Source organism: Mandrillus leucophaeus, unplaced genomic scaffold (genome assembly GCF_000951045.1).
Source record: "Mandrillus leucophaeus isolate KB7577 unplaced genomic scaffold, Mleu.le_1.0 Scaffold1989, whole genome shotgun sequence".
NCBI classification, from domain to species: Eukaryota; Metazoa; Chordata; class Mammalia; order Primates; family Cercopithecidae; genus Mandrillus; species Mandrillus leucophaeus.
In genome coordinates this window covers 90,949-114,904 of record NW_012102019.1, presented here as the reverse complement: position 1 = coordinate 114,904, position 23,956 = coordinate 90,949, and the positions used below count along the sequence as shown (strand labels likewise).

The following is a 23,956-nucleotide window of genomic DNA, read 5'->3' as shown; positions in this document are numbered from 1 at the left end:
TCTGTCTGTTCCATTGGTCTATATATCTGTTTTGGTACCAGTACCATGCTGTTTTGGTTACTGTAGCCTTGTAGTATAGTTTGAAGTCAGGTAGCAGGATGACTTCAGCTTCATTCTTTTTGCTTAAGATTGTATTGGCTATATGGGCTCTTTTTTTGGTTCCATATGAAATTGAAAGTAGCTTTTTCTAATTCTGTGAAGAAAGTCGATGGTAGCTTGATGTGAATAGCATTGAATCTATGAATTAATTTGGGCAGTATGGCCATTTTCACAATATTGCTTCTTTCTATCCATGAGCATGGAATGTTTTGCCATTTTTTTTGTGTCCTCTCTTATTCCCTTGAGCAGTGGTTTGTAGTTCTCCTTAAACAGGTCCTTCACATCCCATGTAAGTTGTATTCCTAGGTATTTTATTCTTTTTGTAGCAATTGTGAATGGGAGTTCATTCATGATTTGGATCTCTGCTTGTCTATTGTTGGTGTATAGGAATGCTTGTGATTTTTGCACATTGATTTTGTATCCTGAGACTCCGCTGAAGTTGCTTATCAGCTTAAGGATTTTGGGGCTTAGATAATGGGGTTTTCTAAATATACAATTATATCATCTGCAAACAGAGACAATTTGACTTCCTCTCTTCCTATTTGAATACTCTTTATTTCTTTCTCTTGCCTTATTGCCCTGGCCAGAACTTCCAGTACAATGTTGAATAGGAGTGGTGAGAAAGGGCATCCTTGTCTTGTGCCGGTTTTCAAAGGGAATGCTTCCAGCTTTTGCCCATTTAGTGATATTGGCTATAGGTTTGTCATAAATAGCTCTTATTATTTTGAGATATGTTCCATCAATACTTAGTTTATTGAGAGTTTTTAGCATGAAGGGGTGTTGACTTTTTCTGCATCTACTGAGATAATCATGTAGTTTTTGTCATTGGTTCTGTTTATGTGGTGGATTACATTTATTGATTTGTGTATGTTGAACCAGACTTGCATTCCAGGGATGAATCTGACTTAATCATGGTGGATAAACTTTTTGATGTGCTGCTGGATTCAGTTTGCCAGTAGTTTATTGCAGATGTTCACATTGATGTTCATCAGGGATACTGGGCTGAAATTTGCTTTTTCTGTTGTGTCTCTGCCAGGTTTTGGAATCAGGGTGATGCTGGCCTCATAAAATGAGTTAGGGAGGAGTCTCTCTTTTTCTATTGTTTGGAATAGTTTCATAAGGAATGGTAGCAGTTCTTCATTGTTCGGCTGTGAATTGTCTGGTCCTGGGCATTTTTTGGTTGGTGGGCTATTGATGACTGCCTCAATTTCAGACCTTGTTATTGGTCTATTCAGGTATTTGACTTCTTACTGGTTTAGTCTTGGAAGGGTGTATGTGTCCAGGAATGTATCCATTTCTTCTAGATTTTCCAGTTGATTTGTATAGAGGTGTTTATATTATTCTTTGATGGCAATTTGTGTTTCTGTGGGATCAGTGGTAATCTCCCTTTATCATTTTTTATTGTGTCGTTTTGATTCTTCTCTCTTTTCTTCTTTATTAGTCTGGTTAGTAGTCTACCTATTTTGTTAATCTTTTCAAAAAAATCAGCTCCTGAATTCATTAAACTTTTGAAGGGTTTTTCGTGTCTCTATCTCCTTCAGTTCTGCTCTGGTCTTAGTTATTTCTTGTCTTCTGCTAGCTTTTGAATTTGTTTGCTCTTGCTTCTCAATTTCTTTTAATTGTGGTGTTAGGGTGTTCATTTCAGATCTTTACCACTTTGTGATGTGAACATCTAGTGATATAAATTTCCCTATTAACATTGCTTTAGTTGTGTCCCAGAGATTCTGGTACATTTTCTCTTTGTTCTCATTGGTTTTCAAAGAACTTATTTCTTTCTGCCTTATTTCGTTATTTACCCAGTAGTCATTCAGGAGCAGGTTGTTCAGTTTCCATGTATCTGTGCAGTTTTGAGTGAGTTTCTTAATCCTGAGTTCTAATCTTATTACACTGTGGTCTGAGAGACTGTTTGTTATGGTTTCCATTCTTTTGCATTTGCTGGGAAGTGTTTTACTTCAAATTATGTGGTCAATTTTAGAATAAGTGCTATGTGGCGCTGAGAAGAAGGTATGTTCTGTTAATTTGTGGTGGAGAGTTCTGTAGATGTCTATCAGGTCTGCTTGGTCCAGAGCTGAGTTGAAATTCTGAATGTCCTTGTTAATTTTCTGTCCCCTTGATCTAATATTGACAGTGGGGTGTTAAAGTCTCCCACTATTATTGTGTGGGAGTCGAAGTGTCTTTGTATGTCTCTAAGAACTTGTTTTATGAATCTGAGTGCTCCTGTATTGATTGCATATATATTTAGGATAGTTAGCTCTTCTTGTTGCATTGATCCATTTACCATTATGTAATCTCCTACTTTGTCTTTTTTGATCTTTGTTGGTTTAAAATCTGTTTTATCAAAGACTAGGATTGCCATCCCTTTTCTTTTCTTTTCATTTGCTTGTTAAATATTCCTCCATCCCTTTATTTTGAGCCTTTGTGTGTCTTTGCACGTGATATGGGTCTCCTGAAGACAGTACACTGATGGGTCTTGACTCTTTATCCAATTTACCAGTCTGTGTCTTTTAATTGGGGCATTTAGCCTGTTTACATTTAAGGTTAATATCGTTATGTATGAATTTGATCCAGTCATCATGATGCTAGCTGGTTATTTTGCACATTGGTTGATGCAGTGAGAAACTGCTACTTTAATATCACAAACAAGAAAATATGATGTCTTCTTTCACCACAATGCAAAATAAAACTAAAAACTAATTACATGTATAATTTTGTATATTTTCATGATTAAAGCTGAAGAAGTTAATAAGTTTTAATGCAAGAAGTCACAAAACAAAAAAAAAAGGGATAGTAAGGCAAAGTAGGGGAAGATAATTATCAATGAGTTTGGAAACAGGAAGAAAAGAAGATTTATGTGAATAAAATAGTGTTTTTTGTCTTTGTAGTTATCTATTACTCCAGTATACAAAAATGGCTTGACAGAGTTTAATCAAATTAAAAAGTGTGTATTACATGGCACTCACAAAATTAAATGTATAGGTGTCATATTAAGCATGTCATGAGTTAGGCATTCATTCCCCAGAGCACTTGTAATACAGGAAGGTAGAAGAGGCCCACACAATTGCAGATTGGGAAAGATATGCCACAAAAATTAATTTGTATTGGGAAGAGACAGCAAATAATGGATCACATACAAGTCATCGAATAGAAATCACATTAACTCATGATATTTTACTTGACAATGAGCTGCTTCTCAAATAGGTGATGTAAGTTACATGCTTTAGGTGACAAGTAGTTAGAATTTATGCTTTTAATGGTTTTCCTAAGGAGTTAAGTAATTCTCATACAACATAACCCCAATTTTTAGGAAAAACAATCAAATCTGCACGTGCACAGAGTAATATATATATGTTTATATAAATATATTGTTCTATATATAACAAGTATTCTATACTGCCTTATTATGTATATGTTTATATATAATTATATAGCACATCAGCACTCCTGGTTCTTGGCCTTAGTAATATATAAAATATGTATATAATAACGTTTTATATATGTAAGATATATATATGTAAGCACATATATAAAATATAGATATAAATTAATATTATAAAAGTATAAAATAATTGTGAACATACATAAAATAATTATGTATAAACATATACATAATAAAGTATTTGTATCAAATATATGAAAACCTTTAACATGTCAATGAGAAGAAACAACATAATAAACAATCATCAAAATTTGAAAGAAGGCATACACAAGACAGATAAGCACATAAAAAGATGTTCTAGTATCATTAGTCATTTTACAAATGCCCATTAAAGCCGCAGTAAGATACCACTCCATAACCACTAGAATGGCTAAAATTAAAAAGATCATGAATAACAAGATTTGGTGAGGATATAAAACATGAGGAAGTCTCACACACTGTTGGTTGGAACAGTCTGGATGTTTCTTATGGAGTTAAAGATACACTTAAAACACTGAGGAATCATCCTGCCTGGGTACACAAGAAAAATGTAAAGATACGGCCACAAAATAACTTGTACCTGAATGTTCATAATATATTTATTAGCCAAAAACTAGAGGCAAGTTGATCTTTCTTCAAATAATTAATAGATAAACAAGGATGAATTTCCAAAATATTATACTAAGTGAAAAAGCCCAGACATAAAAGACTACAGGATGAATTCATTTATCTGAAATTGAAGCCAAGAAGTGCTCTACTGCCTGAATGCATGTCAGGGCTTTCCAGAGGCTGGAGAGGTCTAAAAGGAATTGACTGCAGAGGAATACAAGGACGCTTTTTTGTGGCGATAGAAATGCTCTAATCTGGATGATGGTGGTATTTACATGACAAGCACATTTGTCAAAACCCCTCAAATTTACACTTAAAGTAGATAACATTTCTTCCATATACATTATTCCACAATTAAACTGCTTATTTTAAAGTCTGCTTAAACAGATAATCTCCATAACAATGGATATTTCCTAAATGCTAAATAGCTAAATGAATTATGATTTATCTTTTGGTCACTGAAATTTTATCATCCCAAACTGATAATTCTTTTTGAAGACTTTTAATTGGAAAGGTTAAACAAACAAAATAATTCTCATAAAACATAATCTCAATTTTAAAGAGAAACAATCAAATCTGTACATGCACATATTTAGAAGAAAATACGAAAGGAGCATTAACAGTTATTTCTCAATGTGATAATATTAGTGATTATTTTATTTTCTTCATTTGCTTTCCAATGTCTTTCTAATTTTACATAATATACTTGTATTACTATTTTAAACAAAAATAAATGAACAAAATTTAAAAAAATTTTTTAAGAAACTCTAGCTTATAGAATGAAAATAGAATGTCTTAGAATGGCATCCAATGCCCTCTCACCTCTAGCTCTGGCCTCAGTTTCCCCCCTACCCACACAGAAATTGTACTCCTTCCCTGCCATCTGAATTCTCTCTAGGCTTCCAAGTCTTTGTATGTGCTATTTGCTATTTGGGAAAATGCTTGTTCTCACACCTCATCCACCTCAAACCTTCTTGTTGTCCTTTAAGAATCAACTCAAGTACTTCCTCTGTTCTCATTTGGAACAGTTTTCTACTTCAAAACATTAGTATATGCTATCATGCTATGCCTATGATACAGGATTCCAGATTTCTTTTTCGGTATTGGGTAGGATTGACCAGGGGGTAGTAAATAACTCCTAAATTTCATGTGACTTGCAACAGCAAAACTTTTCTTCTTTCATGTTTCCATGTCCCACATGAATTTCCAGAGGCTTTGTTGCACATGGTCTCTCAGAACCTCAGGCTGTTGGAAGTTCCACCATCTTGTAGCTGCTCCCAGTGGCAAAGAGCAATCAAAGAGCTACATGTAAGTGTTTCATTGCTTCATCCCAGAGAAGGCACAATATCAATATTGCCCCCATTTCATGACCAGATCATATCATATTAGCCCCCCCACTGGTAAGGAAGCTGGGAACTTTGGGGGAATATGAGCTTTACTGTCTCTACCACACTTCTACCACTTGATGAGTTCTCAAAAGATGAGGACTGTGCTACGCTCACTGAGCTTTGTATCTCCTGCACTGAATATAAGGCCTGGCTTTTAGTAGATGCTTAAGAGCACCTTGGTGAACGAATGTATAAATGAAAGTATGTTGTGTGACTTAAAAATAAACAAAAAGATATGTTCCTGAATGAGAGAAGTTGAAATTTAGTAAGAAATAGTAAACATTAGGAAAAAACACATAACTAAGCATTGATCTATATTCCAACTTCAACAGATGGAGATCTACAAACTTAATAGTATGTCTCAAAGTGTGCCATTGTACTCCAGCCAAAAAAAAAAAAAAAAAAGAAAAAAAAAAAAAAAAAAAAAAGGAAAAATTTGAGGAAGGAGAATGTAAATAGGTAAAGGGTAAAATGTAACCATGACCATAATAAGTCCGTGGGAATTTCAGGTAACTGACTATGGTATACTGAATAACAGTCCCCAAAAGATGCCCATATCCTAATTCCACAACCTGTGAATTTTACCTTATATAGCAAAATAGACTTGATAGATGTGCTTAAGGATCATGAGATGGGTATAGTATCCTGGGTTATCCAGATGATCCTAATAATATAATCACAAGGATCATTTAAAAGGAAATAGGAGATCAGAGTGAGTAGTAGATGTGATGACAAAAGCTTAAGATTGGAGTATGGTGAGGAAGGGGCCACTATCTGAGGAATGCGGGCAGCCCTAGAAGCTAGAAAAGGCAAGGAAATGGGTTTCCCCTGAGCCTCTAGAAGAAACAGACACCTTCGTGTTACTGATTTTGAACTTCTGACTTTCAGAACTGTAAGAAAATATATTTGCATTGGTTTAAGCCATTATGTTTGTGGTAATTTGTTATAGCAGCCACAGAAAATGCACACACCCATCAATCTGCCTAGAAAACACAAAGTTGGTCCAGAAAAATAGAGATAAAATCATACAGGTAAGACTAAGAAAGACTGGTAAAGAAGAAAACATTGAACCAACTAGAACACAAAGAAAAAACTAGCATTATGGCATGCAAGCTGGCACTAGGCACAGTCCTTGGTACTTCACCAATGTTTTCTCCATCTAATCCATACACCAAGCTCCATGGAGGTTCACATCTCCATTTCACAAATGAGAATGTAGCGGTTCTGAGAGGTTAAGTAACTTAATATTCACGTGACTAATATGTGGAGGATTCAAGATTTGAACTCAAGTCTGTCTCACCACGTCAAGATGAGGTAGAAAACAAGAATACTATGCCTAACAGTGTGATATAAATATTTAATACATAAAATGATTTCCTATGCACCATTTTGACTAATCATTACAATAATCCTGTAAGGAAGGCAGGGTAGGTATTTTTCGTTATATTTTGTGGATAAATAAACCAAGGTTAAAACCACTATGCGTTGTTCAAAGTCACAGAGCTATAAAGTGGCAGAGCCCACTGCCGCTGAGGCAAAGTAAGGAGGTGAAGGGAAGGGGATCAGTTCACACTTGCCACAGGGATCACATGGGAGCTGGAAGATTCTTATTTTTTTGGTTTGTTTGTTTTTATTTATTATACTTTAAGTTCTGGGATACATGCGCCATGGTGGTTTGCTGAACCTATCAACCCGTCATCTAGGTTTTAAACCGCTCATGCATTAGGTATTTGTCCTAATGCTCTCTCTCCCTTTGCCCCCTAACCCCCTACATGCCCCACTATAGGATGTTCCCCTCGCTGCGTCCAAGGGTCCTCATTGTTCAACTCCCACTTATGAGCGAGAACATGTGGTGTTTGGTTTTCTGCTCCTGTGTTAGTTTGCTGAGAATGATGGTTTCTAGCTTCATCCATGTCCCTGCAAAAGACATGAACTCATTCTTTTTTACGGCTGCATAGTATTCCATGGTGTATATGTTCCACATTTTCTTTATCCAGTCTATCATTGATGAGCTTGTGGGTTGGTTCCATGTCTTTGCTATTGCGAATAGTGCTGCAGTACAGATGTGTGCATGTGTCTTTATAGTAGAATGATTTATAATCCTTGTTTTTAAGATAACAAGTTAATGTATCTTCCAAGTGTAAGGTGATGAGAATTCTTTAAAAGAAGAATTGATAGGACTTGGTGACAAATCATAGCACAAATTGATTACGGAGAACAAAAAGATTTCTTGGCAGGTACATAAACATGGTGTCTATTTTAAATACATTTAAAGTATTGATCCTAGTCTCACATGTAATAAGAGATGCCTCACAAATATCTGTTGAACTGAAATGTCCATTAAGAAATTGTAGGACCAAAACTTGGGAGAAAGAGACAGACATCTTTGACCTATATTTTTAAGGATAGTAACAATAAAAATGAAAGTTAATGTTGTAAGAATCGATGAACTTTCTGAGAGAGAGTAGCTACAGAGAAGACAGTCTGCCTCACAAGACAGCACAATTCTCCTGGGTTTAAAACTCCTGTGTGGGCTGGGCATGTTGGCTCACACCTGTAATCCCAGCACTTTGAGAGGCCAAGGTAGGTGGATCACCTGAGTTCAGGAGTTCAAGACCAGCCTGGCCAACATGGTGAAATCCCATCTCTACCCAAAACACAAAATTAGCCAGGCATGGTGGTGGGCACCTGTAATCCCAGCTACTTGGGAGCCTGAGAAGGCGAATCGCTTGAACCCGGGAGGCAGAGGTTGCAGTGAGGCGAGATTGCCCCACTGCACTCCAGCCTTGGTGACAGAGTGAGACTCCGTCTCAAAAAAAAAAAAAAAAAGAAAAAACCATAAAACTCCTGTGCATTCAAGAGACCCCTATTAAAATGCAGAGCATCTAGTGAGCTAACAGAGGTTCAAACAGTACCAGCCAACACTTCAGAGAGACTGTTTTTTACTGAAATAGGCCACCTAACAATGTCAAGGCAGCGAAAGAAGCTTCTGGGCAGTAAGTGTGTGAATGATGAAAGGAAGATGAATGGGAGGTAGGAAGGTGGGAAAAACAGACTGAAGTAGTTTCTCATTTCTACCTAGGACCAGTCTTGCTCTTAAGTATAATGAATACCAGGTAATCTTATCAACATTTCTATGATAACTACTAGCCTAGTTTATTTTAGTCAACACTCAGCTCTGCTTAGAATGTCAACTATATTTTTAAGAAGCAATGAATTCTTTTGCAATTTGAAATGTATAGATAGGTTAACATGCTAGTATTTTGGAATGTAGATATTGGCCTGGCCTTGAGAATAAGAGCATTTTCCATTTTCCAGATGTTTAGCCCGTGTCCCCTGCTGTGTGTTGGCATGTGTCACAACCCTGCAGCATGTGAGTGCTGGTGACCATACTCATTTACAGGAGTCCAGACTCTGACTGGATGATGGTCTGAGGTTGCATGACTGGTAGTCATGGACTTGGGACAGATCTATCTGATTTCAAAGTCTCCATCATACTGTCTTCAACAGTGTGGCTACTTTTGTGTTTGAAATAAGTTGGAATTCACAGAAATAAATAAGAGACTGCCATACATTTCTAAACCTTCCAGCAGCTGCTATCCAGCCTAGCATATCATAGGTATCTGTTTTGTTTTATAGAATTGAATAGGTAAACTTCTGACTGATTTTAAGCCTGTCCTGACTCTTTTGTGATAACAAGCTACCCAAAATGGTTTAGTTAAATGAAACTTTAACACAAATCCTCATCTGGAAAAAATGTACAAAGTTAATGATTCAACAGTAATCGTTATTGAAGTAATTTATAAGAAAATATTGCCTGATAGGTTATCTAACAAGAGAGAGGCTCAACACCTCTTTGGTGGGCTACATGCCGGGCGTGGTGACTCATGCCTGTAATCCCAGCACTTTGGGAGGCCAAGGCAAGCGGATCACCTGAGGTCAGGAGTTTGAGACCAGCCTGACCAACACGGAGAAACTCTGTCTCTGCTAAAACTACAAAATTAGTCAGGCATGGTGGCGCATGCCTGTAATCCCAGCTACTTGGGAGGATTAGGTAGGAGAATCGCTTGAACCTGGGAGGTGGAGGTTATAGTGAGCCGAGATGGTGCCATTGCACTCCAGCCTGGGCAACAAGAGCGAAATTCCATCTCAAAAAATAAAGAATATGGTTATTATTATTTAGTATTTGTACAGTCCAAAAAGACATATGTATTTGGTAAGAACAAAATATTTGCTCAATGCTCTACACAGTTCCAGCCTCAACTAGGAAAACAAAATATATTAGGACCAAGATACAATACCCAAGGGGGTAGTCGAATGTCAGAGGTGTAGGACTAATTATTATTTATTTATTTTTCTGGCTCTGCTGTGGGAACCTTGATCTTGACTCCTCTGAGTCCCAGAATCACAATCTTCAGGAAGAGATTCCAGCCACACCTCTTGTCCTAATCCCTAATCTTAGCTCAGGAAACCAATAAGCTTCAAATGTACATACCAGGATGTTTTTCTAACCCTCAGCAAGGACTCAACCATGAGAGTGTTGTTCACAAGGAGGGCCACGTCCCTCCTATGTTCTTTTTCTGGTTTAATACATCTGCCAAGGTGTCAATATATTCCCAGGATGAGCTTATTCTTGAGAACTAAATATGTTCTTCATTTTAACGTAAAGTTAGAATTCTCTATTCATGAATCAAAAAAAGAGACGTGAAGTTATCAGCCATGCTCAGATGACCAAGGGAACTGGGAAGGGTATTATAAACAAAACAAAAGGGAAAAAAACTATTTTAAGGAATCACAACAGTAGAAAAAGTGCCTTGCTTTTTTCTCAGAAGGTAACATTTCTCAAGCAGAAAAAAAATAATAATAATAGTCACTATACCTCCCAAAAAGAACATTTAAAATCTTGCTAGCAATAAAAGAAGTCACTATGTCTCCTATTAGTTTATAAACCATAAAATAGACTTTATGTCTGAAGCCTGAAAAACAGAATAAAAGCTATATTTCAACATTAGTCTTGCATTTGTTAAAAGAGGCAATACTTTTAAAATAATGAACCACTGGCATTTAAGTGTTTCTACAATGTTCTAAAAATGTACTCTGAATATTTTAGAGGAAAAGATGATTGGTAGGGCTACACCTTCTAATGCAAAACATATGTGCTTTTAAAATAAAGTTGGATTTTAAATTTTTAAAATTTTATTTCTGTCTTGTCTAGATTTAGCTTTATGAGTAATTTCACTTTTGCAATATTAACTCTTCTTTTTGAAACCAGTTTGTCAACTGCTTTTGAGTTTTTAAAAATGCAACTAAAATTTTAAGCTTAAAACCTCAAATCTGTAAAATTCAGTGATTTTTTTTTACAACTCAGAAATGTGGCCTAGTATGATATTCACCCTTTAAATTCCTAACTTTAGAAAAATATTCTGTAATGTAGTCCTATATACCACCACACATATACACTCATATACACATGCATATATATCTCCAATTTCTATTTTATTATATAGTGTGTATACATATGTAAACACATATATAAACATATTTTTTCTGACAAATCTCTTTAATAATGCCCTAGAAATAAAATCAAATAATAGATTTATTGAGCAGTGATACAAATAGTTCCAATGAAAAGAAATTACTCCAAATAATTTTTCCCATTTGCATTACTGATATGTAAATTTGACATTTACCTTTATATGAACAAGAAATCTAATTCTGGCCAGGTGATTATCAACCTGGTAATAAATCAAAATTATACGCATGGAAGAGGGAGAGATATTACAAACCATGTTCAAAACCAATTATAGTATAATAAACCTTTCTATATGTTGGCAACCAGCTTATATTTTGATCAAGATTTTGCTTAACAGATCTTTTGAAATACCACTTTTCATTATGTTTTAACGTTCTCTCTCTGTGCATGTATGTGTGTGTGTATATATATATACTATTATATATAGTATATAATAGTATGTATATGTGTGTACGTGTATATGTACATACACACATACACATACACACACACATACTCTTTTAACTAAGATCTCAGTGAATAAAGAAGTTGACAGCTAATTTGTTAGTTAATTACTTAGGAAAAGAGATGTAGAGCAGTAAACACAAACTTCTATTTTTTCAGTTATTAGGAGTCATGTTTGAAATAGAGACAGAAATTAATATTTGATTTAAACATATTGATGTTATAGTCTCAAAATAAATAAAAAATTTCAAGAGGCTCAGTTTATCATTTAAAGTGTGTGATAATTTTTAGTAGAGACCCAAATGCTGTTGTGTATTGATAAAGAAAAAGAAACATATGTTAATATAATAATAACAGATTTTCATTTGCTCCTATGGTGACAGAAAAATCTAAAGTGACTTTTCCCTGTCACTTTGAATAATAAACTAATCCTGGAATGTTGGAGGGAGAATTTAGCACAACATGTTAAGGAAATGCAGATGGAACTGATGTTTTATTAGATGTGCTAAAAATATCTTTATGCTAGGAACTCCTTTCTTATCAAACACCACGGGGGGCCAGTTTCTCATCCTATGAACACCAGTGTGCTTTGTGGGAAACAGCCTGTTCCCTTTATATTTAAAACTTGTATTGTGCTTTATCTGGAAACCTGAACAAAAAGTGTTGCTAAATTAGGAGATACATGGCATCTTCTCTCGTTGACATAGAGACCATGACTGTGATAAATATGGGCTAATATATTTTGAAGAAAAACAAATAGTCACAGGGGAAAAGTTTATACTCTCCTGGAGGAGAAAGGAAATAATTTCTAAACTTAAATATTTTGTGGGATAAACAATCACAAATCTTACCAAAGGTGATCTAGTAAGAACACTTTTTTTTTTTCCTTGTGCAAAGAAGATTATAATCCTTATTTAACCTGAAAGGAAACTTTAGTTTTACCTTATAAAATAAGATAGAAATCTCTAGGGCAGGACACTGGCTGCCTCATCAGTTATTATAAATTTTATAAGAAATGACTCTCAAACTGTAGAGCATGAAATTAAGCAAAAACATTTTGCATATAAGAAGAGCATTCTTAGACCTTGCCCTTAAAGCAGATCTGTTATCATTCTAGATTTATCAGTGATGAAATTGGACACACCCGATTTTCATCCCACTGGTAATATTTGCAGTCAGCATGAATAGACTTTCTGAGTGCAGTTTTCAACTCCTGGCATAACAGTATCCTTCTTCCAAACTATTCCATAAATCACAGAAAAGTATCTCCTCATTTGTTTGGGGTGAGTTTTAATTCAGAAACAATTCATGGTAATATTCTAAGAGATTGACTGAATTTGGTTTCCCAACTGAAAAAGGAATCAACTATTTATTATTATTTAATGAAGCTTTGAAGAAGGAAGTCAATTATTCTTCAGTGCAGGTCAGTATTTCTTTTGAAATATTAGAAATTGAAGAATAGTAACAATACCTTAATCTTATCAGACACCATTATTCTATGTACTTCTCGTTATTAACTCCTCAAAGTGCCATAATAACAAGATAAAGTAGGTACCATGAGTATCACCATTTAACAGATAAGGAAAATGAAGCAACCTGACCAATATTACATGAAGAACTCTGTGGAAAAGTCAGCTTTTGAAACCAAACGGTTAGGCTCAAACATCTATTCTCACAACCACTGTGCTAGTACATCTATGGCCATTTCAAAGGCAATTGCTTATTTTCCTACCTTGTTGATGATATAATATTTTTGCTGTAAAGCAATGGCTGCTCATTTTAGTTTTCAAAACGTTTCAGTGGAGTGCAAAGCCTGTGTTCCTCTTCTTTTATTTTATGACTCTGTGTTTCTTTTTTTCAATTGGATGTGATTTTTAAAATAATAAATGTTTTTTACACTCCAAAAAAAATATGGAGTGAACTAGTGGGATCATACATAAATATTTGCATGATTTTCAATTTTTATATGGCAGTTATCTTACTTTTATAATAAGATTTTGCAGGTTGTAAGCTCAGAATTTCATGCTGAAAAATGAGAAAAATCCAAGTTCTTGTCATTTCCAATCATCACAATTTGTTTCTTTCTCTTTATAACAGTCACTCCTGTACTGACATGAGTTTTGGATAATATTTTTATTTATTTCAAGCGATGTACAAAGGGGACTCCTGCATTTTCCCTGTTCCCTGAAGAGATTAAGAACTTCTGAGTGGAGACAAACAGGAAAAAATATTGTTGTGGAACTTTGCCTAGGCTTGATGAGAAGGAGGAAAGAGCTCTTAGAGCTAAAACTAATCAGTAACTGTGGTTTCTCCAAACATGGAAGAATTTTCCATCAACAGTCACAATGGGGGAGTGTCTAGTTGGACCATGATGGAAGGTGGATGTGAGTAAAATCAGATTATTTATTTATTATTTAAATGTAGAGATTTGACTTTAGTAGCATTTTGGGTGCTATAGGTATACATAATTCGGTGATCTAAATTAAAGTATTATCCAATAAAAGTTATACCTATTATTGTCATCCCTTCTACTGAAAATTCAAAAGAGAAAAAGAAAAGGAGAGGGGAATATGTTTGTGCTCTAATATTATGATTGTAAGAAACTGTTCCAAATATTTCCAGTAGATAGACTATTATCTAGTTTTTCTGATGTTTGTGCTGTTTAAATTCAGCAGAAAATAGCCTTTGCAAGTATATAAATAGACAATGACATTTTAGGCATAATAGGCATGCCTAGTAGTGGCTTTTGTTTTGTTTTGTTTTTCTCTGAAAATAATCTTCTATAGTTACTTTATGTAGCTACTATGAAACAGAAGATCCTCCATTTACCCCACTGGATAAATTTGAAAAGATCCCATTCCACCATCCTCTTTCATCCCTACCTGTTCCAAACTGTAGATGGCAGTTTTGTTATCATACCACCTGAATTAACCTATTAGAGAGAATAGAGAGCCTTAAATGTACATGTTTTATCAGAGTTGTGCACACCCATTGTTGTGATGTTCTGCTCATGTTCTTCTGAGTTTCCTTAGTGATCTGGGGAGTTTGGATGATGTAGCTGCAATGACAGAAAAGGACACTGTCCATTGTGGCCTTAAACAGACATAATCCATTCCCTGTGGCAGAACCTTATCATTCAGTCTGGACTGGAATCCAGTTGGCACTCATCGTCCCCCTGTCCTGCCTTGGCAGGGATTGCAGTACACTAGTGATGACACAGAAGCCACACTGAGGGGAGTAGTGCTAATTCGACTCTCATGGACACCCATCTGTGGTGTATCATTGGTGTTTGGTGGCTTTTGGAAATTCCAATATATAGCACAGTCGTTTCTGTTCCTAAGAGGAGGAGACTCTTCAACTTAGCAAGAGTATAATGAAAAAGTGGGAGTTAGCAACCATTAAAGTTGTGATAGCTTCTGTTGGGCACCTAGAAACAAAGTCTAAAGATGAGAAAAGATCAATAAGCCCTGTGGTAGAATCATATGAAAACCTTACTTTAGGATATTTTTGTGCTTTTTAATGATTTCTGACTTTTAAATTTACTTTTCCAAAGCTACCATTCTTTCTCAGGCTCCAAACCACACTGAGAAGCAAGATTTAGGGGCACTGACCATGCATCTGATAAGTCATTACTTCAGGAAGCATGTACTAAGCCCTTTTATGTGATAGGCACTGGAGTAAGGAAAACGGGCAAACAGCACTTGCTTCAAGGAGAGAACAGCAACATGTCAGAAAGCCAAACTGAATTAAAGAGAGAAAATTAAATTTCTCATTTACCAGCTGTGACAATAACCTACAAATAAATTTACTGATCAGTAAGGGATGTACTTTCAGGTAAGTTTTCAAACCCAGCAAGCAGTAGAACACTAACCAATACTGAAATGAAGCCAAAGGCTAACTGCAGAACCACCAATTTTATTTTCTAATCAGATAATATTTCAGGGTTGTAGCCTTCTCGAAAACCTTTAAACATTAGCCTAATACTTAAATATATGCTTTGCCTGGGAGTTAATACTAGACATGAATAAAATTACTTTTTATAGGAAAAAAAATGACAGGTAACAAACAGATATATTTACGGTATATAATTTATATACACATACATTCTGAATATGTATACAATGTGTTTGTGCATATATACACTTTCCTTAGAATTCCCTAGTAATTATGAATATGGTAATTGTTACCGTTAGTGTCAGAGAGGTATCTAATAGGCTGATTCCAAATGAGTGTGACTAGACTAAAATTTCAGGGGCTCTGGGAGATACTATCTTTTAATCAAGCATTCTTTATGAATATGCAGATAGTTTCTGAGGTTCAATAAAATAAAATTATCTTTAAGAGATTTTAAAATATAAAAACATGTTTTACAATACTTAGACTTACACACTCGAGGTTAAAATGCTGCACACTTTCAGAAAGTACCACAATCCCAATTTCCGAAGTTGATCTGTGTCTGGGAGAACGCCACTCCTTTTCACACGATGTGCAGGGGGAGGAAGGGGAGGAGCAGGACACTGATCAAAGTGCAACACACGTACACTCATTTCCTTTCCGCCCAGCGTTGGGTACCACTTTGGGGTGTGCAGATCCAGGTGAGGCACCACTCCATCCCAGGTCTGATGGATGCCCAGCCCCAACGGTCACCACCTCCTGCCCACCTGCCCTGGGAATGCCCCAAAAGGGCTGTGAAGGCCTTCTAAAAATGGGTTGAGCATTTTGTCCTGAAGCAGTAGGAGGCAGGAAATTCCTTGCTACCACACTGGGATTCATGCAGATCGGATCCAAACCTCCCTGGATGAGCACCCGAATCTGAGGGTTTGTGCCCTGGAGCATCCCAGAGAGCCTTGAACTCTAGCAGTGACCTCCACAGTGTATCAGTGTGCCAGCTGTCATTGTGTGGTCTCCCAGTAGCTTTCAGCACAATTTTCTCACAATAGCATAGAGCCTGAAACTCATGAAACTGGGCAACAATTAAAGCTCACCCTGAAGAACTAAGGTGGCACAGGGGCCAGTGCTAGTGGCTGCACAGACGACATCTCTGCGTTCCTCTCTCAGCTCATCTTCCCAAGGAAGAGAGATCCTGGTATCTCTCCACAAGGAACAGTTTCCATTCCTATCTGATGTGGTAACATTTGTTCCACACTTAGCATTTCAAATCTAAATTGCTCAGTCCCATATAAGATATCCTTGATTGACAGGAAGCCTCAGATGTACTGTTAGCTGAAGCTCAGCCAGGACCACAGATTTCGAGGCCAGACTGCAGGAACTCAATCCCAGGACTCTTATATACCATCCCAGAAGAACTCTGGAAGGACTTGGAGAACACAAATGACTTCTGCAGATGTACCACAACAACGCCTCTTACTTTATGTGTTAGCTCTTATCTCAGTGTCAACTTGATAACAATGGTAATAAAGGAAGTAAACACTTAGCTGGTATTTACTAGGTGCCAGGCCATTGTAAAAGTTTATTTCTTTGGTCTATTGAATTCTCATGTACAAGATGACAGGTACATTTTCTACCATACCCACTTTACAAGTAAGAAAACTGAGGCCCATTTCTCAAAATGTTTTGGAGAAAACAGTGCTCAGAGAATATGGATTCCTCTGAACAACTAAAGCAGATGCAGCGTCTTTTTAGAAGTTTTCTGAAGATCCTTATTCACTGGGCAAGACATACCACATCCTCTTGTGTACCACCCCAAATTTTAAGAGCTTTTCCCAAAAGTCTATTTTTTCAGGTCACAATGTTCTTTATTGTTCCTAGAATTTATATTATAGCAGCAGCAGTGAAAGGATTGTCCTCTGGTTCATTCCCAAAATCCCAAACGAAAAGCACAACTTTTTTGTTCTGACGTCATAAATGTTCATGTCATAAAATGCCTCTGAAGTGCCCCAGGCTGTCATTTCCTTTATACCCCCACCCACGCCAGCCAAATTTAAACTGTTGTCTCAGCCTTATAATTTTATTTAACATTCTATTATAGTATTTTACTATTGCAAGAGAGTAATGTTGTTTTATAAATATTTATTAATAATCTGTGCTGAGCCAGACAATTAGACAACACAAGGAACGCGAACCAGACAGGTAAACGTTCACATACTCCCAAAGTTTTTTCATCTGGTGGGAGACTCAGACATTTAACAGATAATACAGCACACAAATGTGCTAGGAAAGGAGTAGTAGCAACCACAGGGAAAAGACATCTTTACAAAGATGATTTCTACGTTGAAACAATACAGTTGGCGAGAATATTGTCAGGTGAGGAGGCTAAGATGTGGAGGCTGGAGGTAAGAGCTGGGTGGAAGGACGAAGCACTTAGGCAAGCAGAACATCATGTTCAGGGTCAGGAAAGTAGAGCATGAAGCACAGGCGAGGAAAGCAGCACCGTCTGGCTGAAGATAGAATTTATTCAAGAAATGAGATTGGAGAGGAAAGCAGGAGTGTATAACAAGGATGGTAAGCCACTTTAGGGAGCTGGCACTTTATCCTTGGGGCAATGTGGAATCACTGAATGATTTTAGGCAGAGAGTGATGGGATTTGAGTTATATGTTAGAAAGATCACTGTCTGAAATAATGCAATCAATTCAAAGAGAATATTCTAAAGTCAGAGACCTGTTTGAAAGGATACTAGAGTTGTGCAGGCCATTTTTGCAAGGACCTAAACAAGGATTGTGGGCATATGAATAGAGAGAGAAGTGGTTGCTTCCCAGAGCTATTTAGGACATAGCCTCTTTGGGAAATTGTGATCAGCGGTATATTGGGCAACAGGGTCTGTTGCTGAATGCCGTTAACGAAAGTAGGGGCACAGGAGGAGAGCAAGTTGGGAGGAAGATAAAAATCAATGAGTTCATACTAGGTATTTCAATTTTTAGCTGGAGTATCCAATTGCAGATGTCAAGTTAAAAGAAAATATATATGCATACCTAGAGTTCAAGGAATGATCTGAGATGGATTTATAATTTAGGAGTCAATAGCAGATTTAAACTGTAACCCATAGGAGAATATATGATTGTTTAAAGAAAATACAGAGAGTAAGAAAACTAAGAAGACCCAATAAAGACCCCCTCCCACTCATTATCTCCTGTATATTCATTCATTTATCTCATATTTATTGAGTGCAATTATTAGGTGAGTTGCTATGGAAGGAAAGCAACATATTCTATAAGAGAAACTGAGAACCAGAGAGGCTAAATAGCTTAAAAAGTATGTGTAAAAACTGGGACTAGTTCTCTTTCCTAGTTGAAAGATATTTCTATTACATCCATTTACTTCTAGTTTAAATTAGACGTGCTTTTCAGAACTAGTGGAAGTTCAAAATCCTCACTTCTCAATTCCTTGCCCTTTCACTCCTGTATTTTCATCATTCTTACATTTGCTTTAATGTCGTGAATTTGCCACTGTCAGTAGGCAGCATAATGCTCCTGAGATAATATATGTTATGGACACATATCCTAAATCAAACTATCCTTTATCCCTAACAGTCTACTTTGTTTACAAAAATTCAATGGTATCCTTTATACAAATAAACAGAGAAGTTTGTTTATAGTTCTTCTAGAAAACAAAAGGATCCATACTTCCTACTGCAGCCTTGTAAATAAATGATGGAGCTGGGTTTGTCTCAGTTCCCATCCCACTGCTTCCAGATAAATTCCTCCTGGTGACCTAAACAGGCCCTTTCTTCTGTGGCCCCAGTGTGGAGAAGATCACTTGTTGCATTTATGTTTATGGCTCCTACTCCTCAAAAACCCATTACATCAAGACAACACAGACCACACTGTATTCCAAGGCTCCTACTTTCTTGCTTGAGTTTAATTTAGCACCAATTTGGTGTGTTATGATTCTGTAAGAAGTTTTAATAGTATCTCTTTATTTGCTACAAGTTTAAACACAATATTAACAAGTTATTTTCTTTCACACTATCCTTCATTTTGCTCAATTGTTCCAGTTTATTATTATTGTCCCTTGGGAAGTAATTGTGCTATTTCTGTTCCTACTCCTTAATATGACTTCTGTAATTATTCTGATTATTATTCAGCATAATTCTGGGTTTCCTAATTAGTCACATCTCTTCAATTTGTCATCCTATATTGTTATTGTTTAACTCCTCTAGAATAAAGACTGCCTTATTTTGTGTACCTAACAACTAGCACTGTGCCCAGCCAGCATACAAGAGGCATGCAATAAATTATTATTTTGTGCCTTATTTTGTGTGCCTAGCATCTAGCACTGTGCCCAGCATACAAGAGGAATGCAATAAATGATTATTCAATAAAGAAATGCATGAAGGAATGGGTGAAGACACTGCTTGATCATTATGATTTGGCTAGATTATCTTTGGATCAATGTTATTCAAAATTCAAAAAATACTCATACTTAGAGGTATAATGGCAATAAATTAAATCACTTGGCTAAATTAAAATAACTTTAAAAATCATAAAATTTATAGGAATAAATATAGTGAAAGATGTATGAGACAGCTACAAAGAAAACTACAAAATGTACTGACAGAAATTGAGAAAGATTTAAATAATGAGATATACCATGTTCATGAATTGGAAGGTTCAATATTTTAAAAATATCAGTTCTTCCTAAATTAACTTATAAATTTGATGTAATCCTCCCAACCAAAATTCCAGAAGGTATTTCTGTGGAAATTAATAAGCTAATTTTAAAACGTGTTTGAAAATGCAAAAGACCAAGAATAGCCCTGGACAAAGATTACTGTTAATACAAGAAGTCAAGCCAGTCACATATGAAGCTATTATATTTAAGAAAGTTTGCTATAGACTCAAGGATAAAAATATAGATCAGTGAAAAAGAAGCACGCATTCAGAAACTGACCCATTATTAGAACTCTCACCTGATTTATGACAAAAGTGACACTGCAGTGCAGCAAGGAAGGATGGCCTTTTTACATAAATGATTTGGGGTCAGCTGAATTTTACATGGAAAAAGTGAATCATGACCCCTTCCCAAGCCTCACACAATACACAAAAATCAGTTGTAGATGTACAGGAGATCTAAATGTAAAAGTAAAATAATAAAGCTGTTGTTAAAAAAGTAAAAAACCTTCGTAACTTAAAACCAAGCAAAGGTTACTTAAATAAGGTTAAAAATGTACTAGCCATAAAAGAAAAGTTATGAATTAAACTTCCCTGTTAAAATCACTTATATTAATCAGAACATGACTAAGGATTGAAAAGGAAATAAATCAACTAGCAGAAGATATTCGCTAGGTATCTATTCAACCAAGAATATTTTATTTCCAGGATTATGAGAACTTCCACAAATCAATCAGAAAATGGCAGACAATTAAATTTTTTAATTAGCCAAGAGTTTTGGACAGACATTTTACAAATGAGGATGTCTAAGCCACTAATAAATATGTGAAAGATATTCAGTTTCAGTAATCATCAAAGAAATGCTAATTAAATCATAGTGATATGCCATGTACATACACACCAGAATGGCTAAAATGAGAAAGACAATGCCATATTTAGGAATATTATGAAGTAACTGGAACCCTAGACAATGACAGTTTTCCAGATTGGTTGAACTGATTTGCATTTCCAACAACGGTGCAAATCAGTTCAACCAATCTGGAAAACTCTGTGTCTATTAAACCCGAATGTACTGAAATGCAGTGACCTAGCATTTATTACTTAAGAATATAAACCACAGAAATGCCATTACAGACTGAATTGTGTCCTACCAAAATTCATATGTTGAAATCCTAACCACTAATATAACTGTATTTATTTGGTGGCAGGGGCCTGAAGAAGGTCATCAGGATTAAATGAAGTATAAAGGATAGAGCCCTAATTCAATAGGAATGATGTGATTATAAGAAGAGAAAGAGACACCAGAGCACAGAGGCAAGATGGTATGAGGACACAATGGGAAAGTGGCATCTGCAACTAAGGAGAGAGGCTTCTGGATAAACCAAATTTGCTGACCTCTTAACCTTGGACATCCAGACTCTAGAACAGTGAAAAAATTAATTTCTGTTGTTTAAACTACACAGTCTTTGCAACTTTGTTATGGCAGCCCTAGTAGACTGTCAGAAATGCATTCAGATGTTCACAAAAATAAATGTACAGAATGTTCCTAGCAACATTCTTGCATTTGGTTATTCTGAGAATAACCAAAGCGTAAAAACAGTCCAGATGCCCATCAAGTGTAGATCATATAAATATGTTTATTTATTCCAAACAATGTAATTTGTCGATGAAAACTAACAGATTACAGCTAGGCACAGCAACATGAATAAATCACAAATACAATGTTGAACCAAAGAGACTAAGTACAGATTAGTATGTATTGAATGATTCTATTCATATAAAGTTATGATGAATCAGCCAGAATGAATCTGCTATGTTAGAAATCAGGAACCAGGAGACTGGTTACCCTTGGGGGTCAGTAACAAAAAGGGAGTGAAAAGGGGCTTTCTGAGATGTTGCTAATATCCTGATTCTCAATTTCAGTGAATGCTGGTTATGTGCATACGTGTCTTTTGTGAAAAGTCACAGCACCATCACTTATGCAGCTTTTTGTATGTATATTAAACTTCAATAACAACAAGCAAGTGATAGATCTGGGACTAAAACCCAGGTTTTGAGGCTCCAAATCTCTTGACTTCTCATTACATTGTTTAAATGGTTTTATATTCCAATTATATCAGGTAGTTTTAGATATGTGTATCTAATCCTTTCCCATAATCGATACCAACAACTCTTGTCTTAAAGATCTAGAACTTTTGCCATGACTAAATAGCTCCCAGTAATAAGGTTCTCTTTACTGAGCTACCCCTTCCTTTTCTTTTCAGAACATTTTTTATTCTCTTTAATTCAGAGAGTTGGTGGCTTCCATATTTATTGTTTTCTCCCATGAAGCCTAGAAGCTGGCAGGGTTTTTCTGCTCAGAAAATGCCCTGCATGCTTACACTGACTGGAAGTTTTCCATGCTGAGTCATGCTGGGAATATGGAAAAGCCCCTGGCTTTGAAAGTTCCCAGAAACCATTTAATCTTCAGTTCATCAAACGCACCCAGATTCTAATTATGGCAAGACGCAGTACATGGATTTTCACTTCTTACTTTTAACTCATAGCTTTTCATTTAAATCTCCCAAGTATTTACTCTTTCACCTAATTTTTTTAAATCTAACCCCTTTTTTTCCGCATGATGAAATCAACTGAGATGTGTTTCTGAAGTGTGGCACAAGCCATAGGAAGGGCCCTCAATTCCATGGATTTTCTATTTATTAATTTAAAATTAATTAAACCTACAAAGTATTCACGTTAAAGACTTTAATATATTTTCATTCCTTATCAACAGTTCTAATTGACATTTTTGTCCATTTCTAGGTGTACATTATCTTATGATAAAATAACTTTATTTTACCATGAAATAAATATAATTGAAGAAAGAAACATAACCAAAACTCTTGGAGAGTAAAAAACATATACAGGTCATTTTTACCCCTTCTCTGCTATTATAACACCTCCCATTATCAGTTCTATAAAAGAACAATTCCAAACCTCAGAGTGTGCTGAGTCAGTTTATCTGCTTCTCTGCCACTTTCTTACAGTATTTTTTGGACAACAATCATATCCACCTCTCTGTCACACTAGCAGGAAAGATATTTATTTCCACATATCCCCTCCAGTTTTCTGCACATCTAGCTTCCTGTTCCCCTCTCCAAAAGCTGCTGCTAGCAGTCACATTTTTTTTCTGCTGATCAAAGAAGAAAAGCAAAATCCATCTCTCCTTCTCTCTCTCTCTCCCTCCTTAAATCCCTTTTTCCCACTTAACTTTTGGAAAAACAATTGCACAAGAAATTAGAAAACCCCAAACATATAATATGTTCAAATTTCAACAAAATTTATAAAAGATACATCTTTTTATTTGTGCCTCAGGATGCACAGAAAATAATGGATTTTCATATCGAAAAAAATAAATTTCAATGTTTCAAGAAAAAAAATGTAGCTGGACCAAGCCTTATCAAGCCATGGATGTGATCCCTTTACTCTTGACAATCAAGGACTCTAATCAAGGTCTTTTACTTCTAACTCATCCTAAAATACATTTCAGCTCATAGTTCCAAAATTCAGCCTCTTGAACCACTTTTCCTACACTTAAACCTCATTCCCTATCTCATTTTTCATGACTTTCTTTGCTGTAAAGCTCATGGATTAAATTACCATATTGCTTCCCTTTACAATTTATATCAACAGGTATTCATTTTCTTAATGAATCATCAACTATTTATCAAGAGTCTATCATGTACCAGGCATTGTTTTAGGTGCTGGGGCTACAGATATGAACAAGACAATTAATAAGAAGTTGCACTAATAAATATATAACACAATACCAAAAACTAATGTAACTACTAACAACGACCTATATGAAAAGGAAATTACGATAATCCCGTTTACGATAGCCTCGAAAATAGTAAAATACTT

The 23,956-nt window shown here is 35.7% G+C and overlaps 1 long non-coding RNA gene across 1 annotated transcript; it reads left to right on the top strand.

Moving 5' to 3' along the window:
• The first annotated feature begins 8,468 nt into the window (after positions 1-8,468).
• Positions 8,469-23,466, top strand: LOC105538754. The gene is made up of 3 exons (XR_001005958.1): positions 8,469-8,627; positions 13,636-13,872; positions 21,265-23,466. It is a non-coding gene; the product is annotated as an uncharacterized LOC105538754 (long non-coding RNA).
• Positions 23,467-23,956: the final 490 nt, after the last annotated feature.